The sequence below is a fragment of the Neofelis nebulosa genome, chromosome 3 (genome assembly GCF_028018385.1).
Source record: "Neofelis nebulosa isolate mNeoNeb1 chromosome 3, mNeoNeb1.pri, whole genome shotgun sequence".
Classification (NCBI taxonomy): Eukaryota; Metazoa; Chordata; class Mammalia; order Carnivora; family Felidae; genus Neofelis; species Neofelis nebulosa.
Window position 1 is genome coordinate 82205882 of NC_080784.1, and position 22662 is coordinate 82228543.

Consider the following 22662-nt stretch of genomic DNA (forward strand, 5'->3'; position numbering starts at 1 on the left):
CCCTTAAGACCTGTTTTATAGCCCTAGAGGCTGGGAATATATGCTGAGGGACCACTCCAGAGAAGAATCTTTAAGAATAGGTGTATGTCATAGTCATATCTCCAAGGCAAATCAATGACTTTATGCCCCAAGGGTATGGTATAAGCAAAAGGAAAGAAGTAGGGGGAGGGCAGGGAGAGGCTGTGCTCAAGAAGATTTCAGGTCACAGAACAGTCATGGTGGCAGATTTGTCCAAAGTGGCATTAGTCTAGTTGGACAACCTTTTTTCACGTGGCTCTTCCTTACATCCTAATTGCTGTTTCATTGTCAAAATATATATCAAATTAAATACAAGGATGCTGACTTATATAAAGAGATTTGTCTATTTTTTTTCCAGTACAGAATAGAATTTTTTTTTTTAATTGAAGGTCTAGCAGAAGAGGTACTCATTTGTAGGTATTTGCTTATGTACGCACATACTCACATACTTCCAGAAATCTCAAGGTGCTCCTAGGAGTTATTGTGTTCTGCTATATGATGTTGCAGAAAATACCAATACTTTATCAATAACACTGTGAACACTTGTGACATTATATGCATCTGCACTGCCTGAAGAGCTAACTGTGCTTCAACTCTGGTCCCCAGAGTCTCTGCCCAGAAGGAACTTCTTTAGTTATTGCTTTATCCAGGTTTTCTTCCATCTTTAGTTTCCACTTTTATTTTGTATTGTTAAATTATACTCCAGAGAATTCTTAAAGGTGTTTCTACTGCTCTCCTGTTTTGATGCTACCCCAGATCTACTTACCCTACAAGGACTACATCCTTCCATGCCCTGCTGAGATCTTTTATTCGCTCTCAAACCCACGGACTTCTGTTTCAACACCACTTTAGCATGAGTGGACGGGCCATACTGAAGGACTTTTGCTGAATGATCTCATTTTTGTGACTTAATGAGAAGCTCTATTAAGCGGGGTGTGAGGGAGCAATCAAGCTGTCCAATAGCTAAATTTCCTAGGCTGTTGTGCTGTGCAGATTCTTTAGTACTAAAGGTTGGAACATAGTCATGGTGTTTTCCAGCTAAAGGTTGTAATCCTAGAGCAAAGACAGAAAGTTACCTGTGATCAATTTTATATATTTTCAGGGTTGTATTTCAAAAGGAGATCTATCTTATACTGAAATTCCTAGATGGCTTCAGTGTTGCTTTGTAGTTGTTGACTTGGAAGCAATTCCCAGTTGTCTAAAAACTTTTCTGACATTATTTTAGCTGACAAATAGTATACAAGTGGCCCTGTTTTTAAATGAATATTATTTAATCCACATTAAACCATCTTTTAGTTCTTACACAAGTCTAAAATTTATTAAAGTCAAAAGTAATGTTTAGGGAGGGTAAAATCATAAATATGATTCATAAATACTTAAAAAATCAACAATAGAGCTCCTGGTTGAATAAAAATCTCACTTAGAATTGTAGTTTATCTTTGAAAGAAAAACTTCTGGGATTAAGGGTAAACCAGTTTTAGAAAAGAAATCAAATATTATGGAATTTGAAAATCTAATTTGGCAGATATTAGATTAATGGCCTGTAAAACCTTAGAGTCTGAATTCAGTTTACAGAGTGTTTGACTTAATTCTCTTATTTCTTTTTCTCATTTTTCCTTTGTTATTTATGTTTAAATCTTAGTGACTTTTCCTTGTATGGGTTTAAACATTTTGTACTGAATTCTAAAGAAACAGGTCCCTACCTGCCTTTTTCTCAGTGAACTTTTGAGGAAGCAGTGGTCAGGAATTTTTGTGTGTGTGAAATTACTCTTTTTATAAATATATAATCCCACAGTTTCACCAATGTACATGTTTTTTGCTTGCAAATAAGTAGGGATTTAAAAATTTGGCATATAAAAAGCAAGGTTGATAAAGGCCTTTTCATATATTTGTATCCCTAATATGTTTTTATTTTTTAAAAATATGCTGCAGCTGATTGAACTAAATTTGATTTTGACTTGTGCCACACAACTATAATTCCTTTAAAAACATGTCAATATGCAATATATTTAAGATGATGTCAGCAACAATTCCTTCTTTATTTAGAGTAATGTAATCTGAAACTATCAACCTTTTCTACTTTCATGAGCTTTTGACTTTCAAAACATAATGCATGAAATAATGTATTTTATTTTTGGTAAAATGTCCATCATTGGAGGAAAATTTTTATTTAAATATGCTCGTTCCATTGATATGGGTGTTTCTATCAGTATCTTTGTTTCTTTGAATATTCTAAACCCTTTGAGTTACTTTGGCTTAATTAGTTATCGCCTCATTTAAAAGTTAATATCATGATTTCTCTTTGTGGTCAAGAAATTAGACTAATAGGGGTGATTAAGGTGGGGAACAAAATATCAAATGATATCAGAGTTTAGTTACCTTATCGGTTCTCTTCAGATAGACAGGATTATGCAACATGTTGGCTAGTAGCTCTGGGCCAGAGAGAAGGAATAATAATATTGGAAGTATGTGGAGAGAAAAAACTCTGTAGGTTGACCTATAATGCAAACAATCCATGATGTGTAGCAAAAAGAAGAATGATCGGTGTCTTGAATTCAAGGGCCAAAGTGGCTTACTTTTATAAGGATATCTTATTGATATGAATGTTAAGTTCTATAAAGTCTAAATTGAGCAAAGAAAAATGAATGACATATTTAATTATCTACAAGTATAGGGTTGGGGGGACTTCAGTGGATAGAAAGTACATTGAAATATTAAACAACCAAAGTAGAAACCCTCCTTTAGTAAGATATTCATGCTGTGCAATACACATACACTAGTTATTTCTGGTTTTTCACTTAAGTTATTACATGTTAGCACTAAAGAGCATGTCTGATGTTAATATTGTTGGGATCAAATATATATTAGCACCTGACACCAGATCACTCACAGACAGCCATATTCATTTATTTGTGAATTGTTCTATCTATTATGCGCATCCATTATGATAAGTGCTGTGACAGGACAGGAGGGTGCAAAATTGAATCACATGAAAAACCTACCCTGAATGAGCTTCTACTTTAAAAAGAGAGATATGAACACATAAATATATGAAATATAAGGTAGTAGAAACTGTGCTTTAAATACAAGGTAGTAGAAATTGTGTGCTTTAACGAGCATGCACGTGAGGAACAGGTGACATGGTAACAAGGAGTGAGAGCTCAGTGATTTAGGGAGGAGGGGAGATAAAATTGATCAGATAAGACTCCATAGAAGAAGTAGAACTGTTCATCAGAGACCAATATTCCCTTTAAACATTTCTGATAGCTGAACAAAGTTCATGTACATCTAATAAGGCATGGCTTTTGAAAAATATAGATTATTCATTTTGTCGTCATGTGAATAAGAGTATGGAGGAATGTGATCCTATGGGTAAGAAAAGGGACTTGGAAGGATGATGTCTTTGAATCTTCTCCAGGTCCTCCACATTTTCATTTGTCCATTTGTTCATAGGTATTGTATTTGTACATGGTGGGCTCTGTAGGCTGTCTAAATAGGTATATTGCTAAAGGTAAAGTTATACACTTTTGTCTTGGTGTACTCATCAGTGCTTATCTAGTATAATTGGCCTTTATAGTTTATAATTTAAAGTATAATATTTGTGCTCATTGAAAAAAATTTTTATGGTAAGCTGCCTCATATTTAGCCATGTCAATACTCATTAACTACTTTGTTATAGAAAGGTAGAAAAGAAGAATATAAAACAGGACCTGTTTATTTTGTTAATCAGTTGTAGCACTGGTAAATGAAAAAGGTAATGAGGTAGAATGTTGAAATAAATACTTAAATCAGGTTTTTATTCATGATGTAACCATGGATTTTGAAAATTTGAAATCTAGGGCTGACCTTGATCAGTCCCCAGAGTCAGTGGAATTGGTTGTACATATTAGGTTCAAGAAAACTTGCAATCATTCTGATGAGATTTCCCAATATAATATGGAATAATACTGTTTAGATGCAAGGATTAGCTGTATTCCTTGAGATAGATCGATGAGTGTTTGAAACAATTTTACCTTTTTTTTTTTTTTTTTTTTTTTTTTTTTTTTAGTTTATTTTGAGAGAGAAAGAGCATGTGTGCAAGTGGGATGGGGGCAGAGAGAGAGAGAGAGAGAGAGAGAAAGAGAAAGGGAGAGAGAGAATTCCAAGTAGGCACTGAGTTGATAGCATGGATCTCATTCTCACAAACCCATGAGATTATGACCTGAGCGGAAATCAAGAGTCAAGGCACTTAACCGACTGAGCCACCCAGGTGCCCCAAAACAATTTTACTTTAATTATCCATCATTTTTCATTGTGATTTTAAATGTGTTTATGCTTTGGAGTTGAGAGCTATCAAGCGTACTCTGAAATCTATAAAGAGCTGCATTTTCAAAAAGTGCTCTGAGTAATTGGTCTTATGGGTAGGCTCCAGTATAGAGTTAGATGTGCACACAGCATTGCCTTTCCCTAAAAACACACTGCATGAATTTCCCATTCAGATGATATTTACTACGACTTCATTGGACTGCATATAGTTCTGAATAATTTACGCTTATCTCAGCTTCACCTATCCTTGAATTGGATAGGTAATGACTTACGGTGAGCATTTTTAATTAGCCTTTCTTTTATTTGTGTTAGAAATGACTCTGTGTCATGCACTTACTCATTCAACAGGAGATGTTTGTTGACCTCTGTGTTCCCAGCACCAGCACAATATCTTAGTGAACGAGGTGGATACACTTTCAACATTTATAAAGGTTACGTTCTAATGTGGGAAGCAAACATTAAGCAACTAATTATATGATGTCACCTAAGAGTATATACGTGAAGAGAGAATGTATCAGAGGGACCATCTCAGTGAATTCCTCTTCCACCTTTTTTAAGTTGTGTGATCTTCCATATATTCATCTTCCTAGGACCCATCTTCACATATGTAAATAGGGATAGTAATACTAACTTCATGGGGTTGTTGTGAAATTAAATGAAAAAAAATACATGTAAAAAGTTGGGTACAATGCCTATTACACAGGAACATTTAGTAATTATTACCTATTAGTCTTTGGAGGGGTAGGGGAAGCCTTCTCTGAGCATTTGGCTTTTAAGCTGAGATCTGAACAACAGTAGGAATTTGCTAAATGGAGAACATTACATAAAAGAAAACACCATGTTCAAAGGCCCTGAGGCAGGATTGCCCATGATGTTTTCAAAGAACTGAAAGAAAGCCATTGTGCCTGGAGCTCAGAAAATGAAGTGGAAAATGGCTTGAGATGAGACTGAGGTAGGCTGGGGTAGCTAGATCACACAGGGTCTCCTGGGCCTTGTTAAAGAGGATTTAGGGTTTTATTCTAAGGGCAATAGGAAGAATTTCCACAGGGAAATGACATGATTAGATTTGAGTTTTAGAAAGATTGTTCTGGCCTTAGTATTGAGAGCAGTTCACAATCTTTTATCAAGAATTAAGGGTCTGGCTAGTCTCTAAAGGGACCTTTTGGGGAATAATATTGGTGGGTATTTTTGCTAGTGTCATCTTCTTAGGTGTTGGTCTCAGAACAGCAGTCAGTGATGTAACTGACATTGTCAATTTCTAGTTTTTAAGTAAATCTGGGGATCATGGATATGTGAGTGTGTATATGTGTATGTACATATATACAAAAATATGAAAACACAGAGTGTGTGTGTGTACACATATATATACAAATATGTCAGTATAAATATACACACGTATGTATATGTACACACACACACATTCTGTCACCCAATAAGGAGAGAGCCCAACTTATTTTCTGAATGTTTTTTTGAATTATGGCATAAATGTTTAAGAGATGAGGGAGAGAAAATATATTTACCAATCCCTTTAATCTGTAAGGTATAATGACATATCAGGATGATTACTCTTCGTGTGAGATTGGGAATTATTGTGTTATACATAACAACTTTATAATATACATCCCAAAATTTCAATTGCAGAGATACAGGCGAATGCTGTGTTCTCCTCTGTGTCATGATGAATGCAGCAGTTGTGCATATATAGAAGAATAGATCATACTGAGCATCCCCTGAGCTCTGTTTGCAGACAAGTCGTATCTCCACCATGACAAAATTCCCACAAGATTTTGAATTATTAATGTTTTGGAATCTGCGGGATTCAGCAGATATGTTCAGTGTTATTGATGGCAGCAAACTTTATCTCTTTTATTTCTGAGACACATAATGAAATGGGGAGTCCCTCAAATAACCACAGTTAGTGTTTAGGTTAATTTTGTAGGGGCCATTGGGCTTTTGCCTTAATGTGTATAAATACGATTTTTCTCTCTCACAGCAGATTGCACGGTAGATAGAGGGAGAGTGAATTGGCACTAATTTATGAACCCTTCCAGCCTTCTCACTGCTGTACACCCTGTGAGGGCAAGATGCTATAATTACACTTACTTCACATAATGAGAGCTTTTAATGACAATTACTGATGAGAGTTAGGGATGTTTGGGGACCTTACAGAAGATGCATTGACTTTTAGAAGAGACGACTTCATGTGCCTTTTGTGTGGCTCAGTCCCTAACAACTGACCAGCTACTCAGTGGAACACAACTCCATAGCCCCAAATATTTGAGTGGACTACGAACTGAGGGCGTAAGGTATACTTTATTTCTCAACTCAGAATAGGTCAAAGAGTTCAAGAATTCTGTTTGCTTTTAGCAGTGTTTTTACTTTACGCTTTTTTTTTTCTCCCTTGGTCACACAGACACAGGCCATTTTTCTTTTTGGTAACAAGAATAACCCATAGTCCAGACTGTTCTTCTTGGAGACATTGATTTGCACAGTCACAAATGGGTACCTAACATTATTTTCCTCTTCACACATTTGCCATGTTCAAGTTTGATGGGCCAACACTTAAAAGCTCTGGTATACTTTATATTAATATGTATATGACAATTGTAATAAAGATAAAAAATAGAGATAATTACTTATTATTCTAAGGGCTTGAGTTTATATGGTCCTTTTATGAGTAAAGCAGAGATTTTCCTTATGAGTGAAGATGACACGTTTTGTTACATTTTTATAAACAATTAGACATTTCAATCATACAACACGTCAACATTTAACTAGCAGGATGATAGCACCCCTTTTCAGCTTCAGGATCTCTCTCCTTAAAGAAAATGGGTCAAGATTTGTTAATTTGTTTCTTTTTCCTTTTCAAGTTGCTCTGAGCATTAGTTTCTCCCAAAGCTCTTCTTGCTTTTATATTCTGTATATTTACAACCATTTACTTTCAATTTTTGCATTTTGAATTTTCCGTATTTATGTCTGCTAACTCTAAAGTTATAATTAAAAGCAAAAAGTACTTGAAATGCAGGCACATTTAAACCCAGTAAATTTAAATAACTTACAAGTAATCTGATAAAGTAGAAGGGAAAATGGTTCATGTTTTCATGACTTCTGCTGCTGAGAACCTTCCCAGATCTAGGATTCTAATTTAAATAACTATCTTTCATGTACTCTGTATCCTTTTCCCACAACTTCCCGATGCCTAGCAAACTTGAAGTCCTTAGTAATTATTAGCATTAGCAATACTATCAGTAATTGGAATCATAAAACACTATGATTGCTTTTTGTCAGTTTCAGTAAGGTTTTTTGTGAGCAGGTATGCTTATAACCCAAAAACCTTTTTTTAGCCATGTATTCATTTACTCATTCAATAAACACACATATTTGTTGATTGATTTTTCTGGATAAGGTATATGAGTAAAAATATTCCTTCAAATAGCAGAATCTAGGATGTCTTCAACAAATTTTACCGTTAAAAGACTAAAGCTCAAACACTCAAACTTTAACGGTGTCATATACTATTACACTTTTCATTATCATAATCCCTAAAAAAATATGATTCGAGACCCCATAGGCTGCATTTATTAACATTTATTGAGCATTTGTTAAGCTAGGTAACTGCTGAGTGCTTTTATCTCCGTTATATCACAAATCCTAGCAGTTGCCCATGGAGAAATGGTCATCTACATTTTATAGCTAAGGACTCTGAGGCTCATAGAGGCTGGGTAAGTGATGTGCTCAGTGTCTCATAGCCAGGAGGTCAGCCTATCAGGCCTCCTAATTCCAAATTTGGAATTCATATCTATATATCTATGTATCAATCATATTATATTCTTTTCTTCCAATGTTATATTAGAAGCTGATCCTCTGACTTTGGCCGTGGAGACACTGAAGCTGGACCAAAGAGACCGAAGTTCTCTCTGGGAGTGTTGGTCTACTATGTTTCTTGATACTGCTTACTGTTTTTAAATGAGTTAATAGATTTCATTAAGAGTATGTGTTTAAAACTAAACACAGTGGTGTTTGGGAGAATGTATAATTCAGGGAAACAAAATTTGATGAAAATTGCTTATGCAATTTTTTTTTCTTTTTTTGTTTAAAGATCAAAGCCTACAGTTACTTTGGAGTCAGACTTTAAACAACTGAAATTATAGCCCAGTTATTTTAGGTCTCACAGCTCTGTTCAGACAGAAAGGTTGTATTTGAGCCAGTGAGTCTCAGACCTGTGAGAGCTGGGAGCCAGATCCCCTGTTTGATAACAAAGCGCCCTGACACTGGACTCTTGATGTGCGCTTTTTCCAAGGTAACATAAAATGTTTAATAGAGAACTCACAGATACCCATCTGATGGATTTTGGTGGAATTGCCAATTACAAAAACAATTATAAAAGTTAAAGTCACCTAGCTCCTCACCAGAACCCCCCCAAAGAAAAAGCCCCTTAATTCTCCATGTTTTAAGCACGTACCTCTCTAAGTATTGCTGCTGTTCATGATAAATCAAGAAGTTAAAAGCTAAATCAACCTATTATAGAGTTCCAAAGATTATTGTGACTTTTTGTGTATAACAGAAAATACCAGCTTTTCTTTAATTATCTGGTATCAAGTATGAGTTATTTATCTGTTTTGGTTTTTTTTGTTGTTGTTGTTTTTTTTTTTTTTGGCTAAATAGTATTACTCATTGAATTCATATATCTCTAAGTAGGCATCTGCTTATACCTAATTTTAAACAAGTCATTTCACAAACATTTATTGAACACCTACTACAGGTCAAGTGAGCAATACAAACAATAAAAAGATAAGGATGACAAAAATCATAGACCAATACCCCACCTGCACAGACATGTTACTTGATCTCTCTCTACTTCCATTTCCTCTTGTAATTTGGTAATAATGTCTACCTCGCAAGGCTGTTATGAGGATTAAATGACACAGTGAATGGCATATATGAAGTGCCTGGACTTGAAAAAAATTAAAGAGCTATTATTTTATAATCCATATTATCACTGCTAGAGTTAAGTGACTTATAGAAAATCACAAGGAATTGTTGAAAGGGTTGGAAATAGAATCTTAATTTCCCTCTGATTTTCTCACAAACATAAATTTATTCAGTGATTTTGCTGTTTGGTTTTGCAGATGTTTATTGAGTATCTCCTATTTGTAAGTTGCTCTGCTAAGATCTGTGGAAAATGTAAGTTACTATTGGACACACTTCCTGTCCTTACATGCTTGTGACTATTAGGGATGTGAGACATATGCACAAATAACTGTGGTGCCAAGAAGAAAGAAATAAGTGATATAAAACTGGCACAGGCAACAGAAGGAAAATTAAAAAGGGAAAGGTTGGGGCGCCTGGGTGGCTCAGTCGGTTAAGCGTCCGATTTCGGCTCAGGTCGTGATCTCACGGTGGATGAGATCCACGGTGGTGGATCAGACCGTGGATCTCACGGTCCATGAGTTCGAGCCCCGCGTCGGGCTCTGTGCTGACAGCTCAGAGCCTGAAGCCTGCTTCGGATTCTGTGTCTCCCTCTCTCTCTGACCCTCCCCCATTCATGCTCTGTCTCTCTCTGTCTCAAAAATAAATAAACATTAAAAAAAATTACACTTTAAAAAAAAAAAGGGAAGAGTTCATGGATCGAGGGACATCTGAGTTGTGCCTTGAAGGATGGATAAGGTTTGGATATATGGAAAATGGCAGAAATACATTCCAAGGAAAAGAAACAGTAAATATATGATACAGGAAGTTGTGGGAGTTCATTAGGCTAGAGAAAGGATCTATGAAGGGCCAGCCTAGCAGAAAGGATGAAGAGGCACAGAATCCATGCTAACGTATTTAGGTGAGAAGTGTCACAATATTGCGAAATCCACCAGTGAGACAGAGAGTTTAGGAGTGGAGGGTTAAAAGCGAGATGGCAAAATGTTAGCAATTGGTAACTGATGAATACAGGTGAAGAATATATAGATGTTCATTATACTATTGGCAATTTTAATATAGGTTTGAAATTATTTTTTAAAAAGTTGAGGGAAAGAGATTAAAATACATGAGAAACTGCTAAAATCAATAAGCAAAGGACAAACCACTAGCCTAAGAATAGGCAAAACATATGGCAGGAAATGCTGCAAAAGACTATAATGGCCAGTAAATGAATAAAAATATGTTCAGCCTTTTAGGTGTTAAGAGGAATTTAATTTCAAGTAATGAGACACTACTTTTCATCACCTGATTACACCATTTTTTAGGTATAATCATATTGTGGATATCCAGATAAAAGAGATGTTAATACTAACCTTCTGTGATTGTTGTAGGGATTTGAAAGCAGAATATGTGAAGTGCCTGCCACATAGAAGAGCTCAGTAACAACATCTCCTTCCACTGTTACTATTGCCTAATAAATGATCATGAATACCTGAGCTAGGGTCCTGACAGCATGAATGGAAGAGTATCAGCTGGGTTTGGCAGCTGGTTGCATTTAAGAGAACATGGAGAAAAGAGCAGAGCTTAGGACAAACTCAGTGTGGTTTGTTTGTAAAAGAGAAATTGCTAAAGAAAATTATATTTGCTATGGAAAGGAAGAAATGTTGGCTTAATTGAGGTGTTTGCCATACTGATTGTTGAATACTCAGTCTTTTCAAGGAAGAGTCATTGAGTCATAGAAATTGAAGGTAGACCCATAATTTAAAGCCTTTTTAAATGGTCTGTTTTTCAGAATTATATTCATAAATATATATTATGGGCACACACACAAAAACAAAACAGTAAATGAAAGTATCCCCCTCCCATATCTCCTTATGGAAAGCCATTGCTAACTTTCTCATGTTTGCTACCAGAAAAATATGACGATACCGGTATAGTGTGTGTGTGTGTGTGTGTGTGTGTGTGTGTGTGTGTGTGTGTGTGTATGCCCATGTGTACATGTATGCTTTTAAAAATTCACACCAATGGTAATATGTCATATAAAAGTCTGCACCTTGCTTTTTTTTCTTTAACTCAGTGCAATCTTCCTTCATTCTATGTTAACATCTGCTTAAGAGTCTATTGACAAAATATAACGAAAGGATTGAATTCATCCTCCATAAATGAGCCTATAAGGTTGCATTTAGTTTTTTACTGTTATAAACAAGTAGTCATGAACATTAGTGTTTATTTATCTTGATGTTTGTTTTGGGAGCATATTGGTAGCATCGGTTCCTAGAAGTAGAACAGCTGCGCCGTAAGTATTTATATTTTTAATTTCGATAAATAACTTTCCTCTTAAAAGGCTCTACCGTTTTTTCCTCCTCACCAACATTAGACATTACCAACTTATAAATTTATTAAGAGAAATATAATCTTACTTAGATATATATATATCAAGTATTTATTGTAGCATTTCTTATTTATTGTCAATTACAGGTGAGGTTGAGTAATTTTTAAAATGTTCACTGGCTTTTACATACCTTTTTTGTTTTTAATATAATATTCTGATTTTATATTTCTATAAAATTCTATAATAATTCTAAAAAATCAACCTATTGTTGTCTAAACCCCTATATTTATGTAAGTTGTATGCTTTAAAAAAAAACTAATAAAACTAAAATTACGTTAATTTATGTATTTGGTTCAATTAATCATTAGCTATCTCTCTCAAGGAACTGGACAAGGCACTAAGGGTATGAATACGTTATCTTTTTACTAAAATTCCCATTACTCTTTTACATTGATTTTGTATGTTATTCATATAGTAATAATCTATTTCTGTTACATTTTGCAAATATTTTGCAAATATTTTCCCAGTTATTTACCTTTTGATTGTATAATTGTTTTTGTCATATAAAGTTTTTTTTTTTTCAATGTGCAATTAAATTTAGCAGTGTTTTCCTTTAGAGCTAGGATTTTTTTTAATCTAGGATTTATTTTTTTTTCCCCTTTAATTACTGTCTTTGTTTGGGCTGCCATTAGCAAAATACCATAGACTAGGTGGCTTAAACACAGAAATTTATTTCTTGCTGTGGCTAAGAAGTCCAAGATCAAGGTTCAGGCCAATTTAGTTCCTGGCAAAGTAACTATTTCTGGCCTTTGTAGGGCCGTCTTCTTGCTGTGTTCTCACATGGTAGAGAGAGAGATATTGAAATCTCTGGTGTCTCTTCCTCTTCTTATAAGACACCAGCCCTATTGTTTAGAGCCCTACCCTTATGACCTCATTTAACCTTCATTAGGTCCAAAAGGCCCTATCACCACATACTGTCATGATGTGAGTTAGCACTTCAATGTATGAATTTGGGGTGGGGGTGCATAATTCAGCCCATTGTAATTACCAAATTTTATTTTGTATTCTGTGTTAATCCACCAAACAGTTTTGAATGCCACGTGAAATCTTTACTGGTCCCAATCACTGATATTGTTTGACTTAGTATATACAGTTTTTGACAGCAAGAATATACTTTTATTCTAGTACCCCAGTGTTCATCTCAAGGGCCTCTTCCGTTGGCTTCTTCTGAGTGGGAAGACTATAAATATGTTAGACTTGAGGGATCGTCTGGTACAATACCTTCAATGTATATCTGTGGAAACTGAGATTGGTAGAAGTGACTTCCTCCAAGTTTTGCAGTTAATCAGTACCAGGATTTGGAGTAGAATCCTGGTCTTTTTGGCTTCTAGTCTAGTGTTGTTTCTTAAATAAGTGAAGGAATATCTGTAGAGTACTTAGAACATGCCTGGCCCCTGATAAGTGCTCCTAACTGTTAGTATTCTGACTTTGCTGATGTCATTAGTATCATCATCATTATTCATAAAGAGCACAGATTCCGAAGCTAAACTGAGATTGAATCTCAGTGACAGTGGCACTCAGTTGTTAGCCATTCTTAGCCTCAGGTTTCTCGACCAAAAGAGGGGACAATAATAGAACCGATCTTATAGGGAGCTGAGAGAAATAGTTGATTGTTTTATACAAAGCACCTGGCGCAATACTTGCATCAAAATGATCATTATTTGAAGTATTTACTATTATTATTAGAGAAATACTCAGTCTCCTAGAATCAGCTTGAACCAATTAATCTTGTCTAGTTGCCTCCCATTATCCTCTGAATTCATGACTGTAAGCACACTCTGAAGTGGCCGCTGAAGCAATAAAAAAACGCTCATTTATGTGATGATGGAGCAGAGCAGAGAAAGAGACGGAGGGAACATTCAGTGGTTTTGGAGGCCCGCGTGCAGAAAGAAACTGTGGAAGCTGGGCAAGAGGGAGGTGGTGCCAGGAGGAGGTTAGAAGGTGGCAAGGAAAGCTTCACCAACATTTATGATATTTAATCCTCCTCTTTGCCTCCTCCCAATGCTAATTAATACAAAGGTCTGACTCATTTTATTGTGCTTCACCTATTACACTTCACAGATACTGTGTTTTTTGCAAAGTGAAGGTGTGTGACAACCCTGCGACGGGCATTCTTTTGAGCCATTCTTGCAACAGCATTTGCTCACTTTGTGTCTCTGTGTTGCATTTTAGTAATTCTCACAATATTTCACCCTTTTTCATTGTTATTGTATTTGTTATGGTGATCTATGATTAGTGATCTTTGATATAACTATGGTGATTGTATTCAGGTGCCATGAACTGCACCCATGTAAGGTGGTGAACTTAACTGATAAATGTTGTGTGTGTTCTGACTGTGCCACTGACTGGCCATTCCCCCATCTCTCTGCTCTCCTTGGGCCTCCCTGTCCCCTGAGACACGACAATATTCAGGTTAGACCAATTAATAATGCTATAATGGCCTATAAGTGTTCAAGTAAAAGGAAGAGTCACACATCTCTCACTTCAAATCAAAAGCTAGAGGGGGTGCCTGGGTGGCTCAGTCGGTTCAGCCTCTGAACTGCACTCAGGTCATGATCTCGTGGCTCATGGGTTCGAGCCCTACGTTGGGCTCTGTGCTTATATCTCATTGCCTAGAACCTGCTTCGGATTCTGTGGCTCCCTCTCTCTCTGCCCCTCCCCTGCTTGTGCTCTATCTCTCTCTAAAAAATAAATAAACATTTAAAAATTTTAAAAAATCAAAAGCTAGAAATGATTAAAGTCACGATAGGCCAACAAATTAGGCCTCTTTTGCAAACAGTTAGCCAAGTTGTGAGTGCAAAGGAAAAGTTCTTGAAGGAGATGAAAAGCGCTACTCCAGTGACTACATGAATGATAAGAAAGTGAAACAACCTCATTGCTGATAGGGAGAAAGTTTGAATGCTCTGGATAGAAGATCAAACCGGCCACAACATTCCCTTAAGCCAAAGCCTAGTTTAGAGGAAGTCCCTAATTCTCCTCAATTCTGTGAAGGCTGAGAGAGAGGTGAGGAAGCTACAGAAGAAAAGTGTGAAGCTAATAGAGGTTGGTTCATGAGGTTTGAGGAAAGAAGCCATCTCCATGATATCAAAGTGCAAGGTGAGGCAGCAAGTGCGGATGGAGAAGCTGCAGCAAGTTCTCCAGAAGGTCCAGCTGAGATAATTCATGAAGGTGGCTACACCAACCAACAACACCAACCAACAGATTTTCATTGTAAATGAAGCAGCCTTGTATGGGAAGAAGATGCCATCTAGGACTTCCCTAGCTAGAGAGGAGAAGTCAATGCCTGGCTTCAGAGCTGCAAAGGACAGTCTGACCCTTTTGTTAGGGGCTAGTGCACATGATGACTTTAAGTTGAAGCCAATGCTTGTTTATCATTCCGAAAATCCTAGGTCCCTTAAGATTTATGCTAAACCTGCTTTGCCCGTGCTCTATAAATGTAACAACAAAGCCTGGATGACGGCACATCTCTTTCCGACATGGTTTACTGAATGTTTTAAGCCCGCCGCTGAGACCTACTGCTCAAAAAAAGGATTCCTTTCAAAATATGACTGCTCACTGACAGTACACCTAGTCACCCAAGAGCTCTGATGGAGATGGACAAAGAGATGAATGTCGTTTTCATCCCTGTTAACACAGTAGCAATTCTGCAGCCTGTGGGTCAAGGAGTCCTTTCGATTCTCAGGTCTTATTATTTAAGAAATATATTTCATAAGGCTATAGCTGCCATAGATAGTGATTTCCTTCATGGATTTGGGCAAAGTAAATTCAAAACTTTCTGGAAAGGATTCACCATTCTAGATTCCAATAAGAACATTTGTGATTCATGGGAAGAGGTCAAAATAACATAAACAGGAGCTGGCAAAGAGTTGATTCCAACCCTCATGAGGGGTTCAAGACTTCAGTGAAGAAAGTATCTGACAATATGGTAAAAATGGCCAAAGAACTAGAATTACAAGTGGAGCTTGAAGGTGGGACTGAATTGCTGCAATCTCATGATCAAACCTGAACGGATGAGGAGTTGCTTCTTAACGATGAGCAAAGAAAGTGGTTTCTTGAGATGGAATATATTGTGAAGATGCTGTGAAGATTGTTGAAATGAAAACCAAGGATTGTGAACATTACATAAAATTGGTTTATAAAGCAGCGATAGAGTTTGAGAAGACAGACTCCCAATTTTGAAAGAAGTTTTCCTGTGGGTAAAATGCTATCAAACAGCATCTCATGCTGCCCAGAAGTCATTCAGGAAAGGAAGAGTCCTCAGTGCAGCAAACTTCATTGTTGTCTTATTTTAAGAAATTGCCACAGCCACCCCAATCTCCCCCAACCCCTGAGCTGTCAGCAGCCATCAACATCGAGTAAAGACCCTCCACCAGAAAATGATTATGGTTAGCATTTTTTAGCAGTAAAGCATTTTTAATTTGAGGTACATACAGTTTTGGTTTTTTTGGTTTGTTTTGTTTTTTAGACATAATGCTATTGCCTACTTAATAAGCCATGGGACATTGTAAATATAATTTTTATATGCATGGGGAAACAAAAAAAATCATTTGACTCCCTTTATTGTGATTTTTGCTCTCTTGCAGTGGTCTGGAATCAAACTTGTAATAATCTCTTGGGTATTATTGCAGGATTTGTTTACCTCAACACCCAGGATTCATTGTCTCACTGCTCTGAAGAATAAAGAGATGGACACATAATAAAATGAGCAGCAGACAAAAGTTTATTGGAGTAGAAAGTAAGAAAATAAGAATGGTATAAAAGCTCTCTTTACAGAGAAGAGGCATTTGAAAGTGAGTGCCCACAACTGTAGGCGAGGGACTGTTCTATAAGGTTCTGGTGGACTTACCCTTCCCTTCCTCCTAGTTCCTTCTCAGGCCCTACTCTTTTTGGCTTGATAACTCTAGATGCCTGGGTTGGCTGTTCCTGATTAGGTCAGTTCCATTGTGTGAGGAGTCAGACTATGGTCATACTCTCCCTCATATAATGTAAGGTTTATGGTTTACTTATTTTAGTTAAGTATTTTGTCAAATTCCTGAGGGGAACCTGAAGGGGAGTAGGTGACGTCTGTTACATTCTTAAGAAGCACCTTACCCCTGAGGGGCTTTGCTGTGGTCAAAGTCTCTCAGCATTGTTCCAAAATATGTGTTTTTTTTCCCCCACCCAGGGACCTCTGGTCCTAACCTTTCCCTCTTTCCCTATTTTATTGTATCTTATTCCTATCATAGTATGTCTGTAATTATATCTTGAAATGTTTTGGGCTTATAATAGAGGAGAGTTTCATAAGTCAAGACTGAGTTTTGTGTTTTTCTTATGTGCAAAAGCACAAACATTATGAAAGGAAAGTCAAGAAATAAGGTGACAATCTTATAAGAAATTTGAAATAAATTATATAATTTTAAATACATATGGAATATTTTTTTAAGTTTATTTATTTTGAGAGAGAGAGAAAGAGAGAGTGAGCAGGGGAGGGGCAGGGTGGGAAGAGAGAGAGAGAATCCCAAGCAGGCTCCGCACTGTCACCACAGAGCCCAATGTGGGGCTCAAACTCACGAACTGTGAGATCATGACCTGAACCGAAACCAAGAGTCGGACACCTAACCAACTGAGCCACCCACGTGCCCCTGGAATATGTTTCATCTCTGGGTTCTACAATGTTTTTCTGGAAGGAGATGTTACTATATATTAAGAATCACTTCAAGCTTAGCCCTGCTTGGTTCCACTGAGAGCATGTTTTGTACGGCTTTTATTATAGTAGCTTTTTAAAAATTTTTCAATATGCTATGTTCACTCCTAGACTATTAGGCTTCCTGCCATTCCCATTTAATTGAAGAGCACAATTCAGTCAATTTTTAAGATATATAAATCTCACCATTTAATATTATCCATTCCCTGACTCTTCTTCAGTAAATCCACTCATTGAGCGCCTACTATATATCAGCATTCTACTCATCCCTAAGGACACAGAAATGAAAACAGCCCCAGTGCTCCCACCTTTCCAGCCCCCAGGGCTTTATAGTCTTTTGGGTGAAATAGTCCTGAGAACTGCAACTGCATTGTGATGTAAGTGCAATGAGCACAAAGTGCAGTGATAGCACACAAAGGAGGAAATGACTGATCAGAAATAGACCACTTCACACAGTCCATGAGCAAATGTAGTTCTTCTGTGAGGAATAAACAATTACCGAAATACCAACATGACTAGAAATCTTTGTCCATTCGTCGATGTTACCTTACACTATTGCTGTCGTAGCACAATGTGTGTAATCTCCATATCATAGTAGTACCTAGACTACTTGAATTTTTTTTTTTTTGCAAGAGTAAAAAACACGACTTTTGCAACAAAGCCTTTTGTTGGGTTAGAATTTTTTCTTAGCCCATGAATTTAGAGATTGATGCCTTCTCTATGATGAGAGGCATTACTCTTCATAGATTTAGCAATCATTATTTTCTATGTAGTCTTCCGTAAACTTCTGATACCACACATGCTTCTTAAAGAGTCATTGAATATCTCTTTTTGCAGATTTTAGAGTCTAGGGCTAAGCAGTCTTGTGACATGTAGAGAACAGGAGTAGAATAAAAGTATGAATGCTGTCTCCGTGATTGATAACATGGTTGTCTGTCTCAGGGGCTAGCTTCTGGAAAGGGCCTTCCAAGGGTAGTTTTAAGAACAATTGCCTAGGGCTGTCTTGGGCTGAGTGTGTGGTAGAAACAGAACTTGCTCCTTCGGGGGAAGGGAAAAGAAGGCCTTGCATCCCAGAAGACTTATGGCTTCTTTTTGTCTGATGAGAGAGTGGCATTGACAAAATACAGAGTGGATGATAGCGAATCTTGCTTTTCTCTAGTGAAGATTTTTCTTTAGCAGGGTGGAGGGATTCAAATTGTGTAAGTCTACTTGGGGTGAGTTATCTGCAATCTCCCCCTATCCCTGGGGAGAATGGGAATGACTAATTGAAGCATCCCATAACAGTAATTGAGACAGATTGGAAAGGGAAATGAGTGATTAACCTTGAGCCTCCTCCTGATGCCGTGCATGGTAATGTTAGAGTAGGTTTCTGGGGGGGTGCCTTTAGGAGTTCATTTTCACAGAAGTCCACATAGCTCCTATAATTACATTTCAGAGAAATATATTTCCGCCCCAACTTAAGTTTCAGATACTTGTTGCTCTGTTTTACATCATGTCGTTAATGAAAGCTTGTTACTGATGGCTGCAAACCAGAGATGGATTTGTTCAGAAGCTAATGAAGCTGAAGCTTTAGGGCTCGTCCATTGCTTGGGCCCCTTTGAAGGGCCTGGAACTGATTTTGCCTTCTTTTCTTAGACAAGAGCCCCTAAATCGTGTAGGCTTCTGGTCCCACAAAATCTGGATCTGCTTCTGCTAAAATTCCAATTATAAAAGAGTGATCTGGAATAAATTGAGAAGTTTTCCAAAATGAAGGCCAACATTTCTTCACTTTTTAGGGATTCTGAAACTGTTTAAATTAAATAAATGCTTAGATTTTTATCCGGTTACATTATCTAGTTTTTGAAATTCTGGGAATTGACATGAACAATATATTAGCTAATTACATGTTTTTGTGGTAGATTGATTACTTTATTCCCTAAATATAGTTAGTAATGCTAAAAAAGGAAAAGTAGAAAAACACACCCTATGATCTAATAATATAAAAGTACCAGTTTATCTATTTCTGTGTACTGGTACAATAATTATAAAGAAGAATCAAATGGAGTCATTTTAAAAAGGCAAATTTTCTGTATTCCGGCTTCTGATACAATTCATCGTTGTACTCTTCAGCAGTAACTAATTTTGCCTCCGTACATGGTAGGTGCTCTAAAGTATTGGTTGGATTTAAACTAAGTATATGTTATGAAATGAATTGCTTTAAAACTAAAATTAAATGCTAGCAGAACCTGTCTGGTTTGAAAAAAAAATAAGACACAGAATGTAAAGATAGTGGTTTGCACATTAATGGCAAGTAACTTTTATAGAGCAAGACTCTACTTTCTCAGAAATTACGTAATCGCCCTTTGGCAAGTATAATTAACATACCATCACAAACCCACTACCATTTTGCTGGTTGATTAGTGAGGTCCTGGTTAACTTAAGCATCCAATGTGCCTTGTTTGAAAATCCACATATGCTTGAAAGATTTAAGGTATTATTTTCTTCTTCTTCTTTTTTTATTACTGCTGTTGATTTTGTTTCTCTGCTTTTGATAGGGTGGTAGATTGACCTGGAGAAATTACAACTGATAGAATATACTCAGGTTCAGAGAAAATTTTAATTGACTAGTTATATACTTGTATCTGAAGCTCATGTCCTTTGGATGGTTGTCTTCCCATCAAAGTTTGCTCCAACTCCTTTCTAAGACATAAGAGGTTAGCTCTCTTTGGCTTATTTATATTTTTGTACACATATTCACACCACACACACATAAATGGTTATTTGGCAAGCAGATATTTGTGTAGTATGAATCACCGAGTGAACTCTGAACGGCGTAATTTGACAAGAGGTAGGGCCAGTCTTCAAGCTATCAGAAATTTTACATCTCTCACCCAGGAGGAATATATCTAACTCAGTGGTAGGATGGCCTGGAGATATCAGTGAAAAAATACAGTCTCTTACTGCCATGCTCTTGGAGAGAATAAAAATATAGACAAGAATTACACTGATTTAGAGCAAAGTACTTAATTGCTACTATCAACATTCTCCATTTAAGATTGCTTTCTTCTGACCAAGAGGTTGTCAAGATTGGGGTTTCCATCTCTGAAGAAGCAGGTTTCTCATTTTCTGAGCTTCTCAGTCATCCAGGCAGTTTCACAGGCAATTGAATGAGATAAAATATTTGCTTCCTTTTAGGCTAGCTATCCTAGTTGTGAACATGTTTGTTGTGCAAGCAACAGCAATTACAATATTAAGGTTACTGAAGATCTTGTTTCTCAAAGACATGTTTATTACTGTGATCTTGCTGAGGCTTCTGATAAATCTGCATCAATAAAAGATGTGGTATTCATTGATTAGGCACAGCGCTAAAGCTGCAAATACACGTATTACATGTTTTAAAATAAAGATTGTCACTTTTGATAGAAGGGATAAGTAATTTTTGAGAACATCATAGCCATCTGTGTAACAAAGACTAACATGAAGTGTTTTGAGCTGTTGCACCAACATATATCTGAACAAATAGGACCCTAATGGTTTTCTGAGCTAGAAGGTAGAATGAAACTAATGTGGGGAGCATTCCTAAATCTGCAATTCTGTTAGACCAGTTCAGACAGTCTCCACAGGAAGCGGACATTGAGGTCAGAAGTTGGGTCAAAGCCTTTTAATTGTGAGCCTCCATGACGCCTCTGGGCTGAGGTCAATAACCTGAAAGGCTCTGTTTGTGGGCCTGGAAAGGGTATATTATGGGGGCTCAGGTGGCCTGCTAGACTGTTCTAATACTCAATTGTGAGAAGCAGATTATCTGCTTTGCAGATTATCTGATCTTCTATCATCAGCCTTCCCATTGGGCTTTCATTTGCCAAGGATGGGGCTAAAATGTGAAGTGCAGGAAGTTAGGCACAGTAGACTCTGTGTGCAATCCCATTACAAAACCAAATATAAATCAATCAACAGGCATTGCTTTGTTAAACGACTTTAGGCTTGTTTAGTTTGGCATTTTTTCTATCTTAATCTGTATTCTCTAGAGTTGCATAAACCCCATTTATTTTACTCTTATCTCCTGGAAATCTTTAGACTAGAAAACAAATCTATCATGAAATCCATGCAAAATGGAATTATTGAAACACCTTTCCTTTTTTCATGTACTCTGTAATATAGATATAGCATTATGATGTAATTGAATTTCTTCTCTGGAAATTCATGAAGTCATTTCCAGCCTAGGCTGTCCTTGGTGCCCCAGTACTCTTGCTTGATTGTACCCTTCAAAGCAGCTGGGTTCACTCAAAAGAAAGATTGGTCATCTCTGTGAGTCACAGTTTCTGTGAATTAGAAAATCAGCTCCATTGTGAACTATGTTTTATTGAAGACCAGAATATTATCATCATTCTCCTATGTTTTCTGAAACACAGAGAGAAAGGAACAGAGGGAGGAAGGTGCAGGGGGTGCAGGATAGAGAGAGAGAGAGAGAACACTAATGACATTTTGGCCGGATATAAATTATTATAATCTTTTCTATGGCTAAGCAGATAGTATCCCTGATAAACTGTTGATAAGAAAGTGGATATTTATGCCCTTCTTTGGCATAAGGAAGCATCTCTACATGCTTGAAAGCAAAATCGCAGACTCTTAAATCCAGATCTTTGTTCTCTTTACCAGCTCATGCCTCACTGTCAAAGTACCTACTTCCAAAGCCAGTCTTTCCCCCTAAAACACATACTCTTTCCAGTACTCCACTGGTCTTGGCACAGATGCTCTTAGAGAGAGCATTGCTAGGTACCAGTGAATAGAGATTTTTGGTTTCAACAACCACTTCACATAGTAGACCTTTCTCCCCCCCATCAGTTTTGATGACTTATTTTATATTAGTAGCATGCTTACTTAACAATACTGGCATATACACCTATGAATTTAGAATTTTCTGGCAATTAAAAATTTTTTTATTATTCAACAAATACTCATTTCATACCTACTTTGTGCTAGGCACTAGTCTAGGTACTTGGCATAATAATAACAAATAAATAACAAAACAGTTTTAGGTCTCTGGCCTGAGGAGTTTATATCCCTATTAAGAAGGCACAGACAATAAACAAGAAAATAAATAGTAAATTGAACAGTTTGTAAAAAAAGAGGTAGGTGCTAAGGAGCAAAGGAAAAAACAAACAAACAAACAAAGAGAAGAAAAGTTAGCTGGGTAAGGGGGGCCAGAAGTGCCAGGCAGGAGTGGGGAGGTTGCAATCTACGGAGCACGATCTAGTTGGTCTCATTGAGGAGTAGCAAAAACTTGAGGGCCATGAGGCAGTTAGTCATGAAGATTTCTGGACAACATGCCAGGCAAAGGGAAGAGCCAGTGCAAAGGCGAAAGCAAGGTTCAGAGACT

General features: G+C 36.9%; 1 protein-coding gene and 1 long non-coding RNA gene across 6 annotated transcripts in view; one reads left to right on the top strand and one right to left on the bottom strand.

The window, feature by feature from the left end:
* Positions 1-22662, top strand: part of SLC10A7 (solute carrier family 10 member 7) — a 259901-nt gene that overhangs the window by 118848 nt on the left and 118391 nt on the right. The gene's annotated exons all lie outside the window — the stretch shown is intronic.
* LOC131507016 (uncharacterized) lies at positions 737-13023 on the bottom strand. Its single transcript, XR_009259270.1, has 3 exons — positions 12845-13023; positions 2398-2450; positions 737-1071 (listed from the first exon to the last, which is right to left on the bottom strand). It is a non-coding gene; the product is annotated as an uncharacterized LOC131507016 (long non-coding RNA).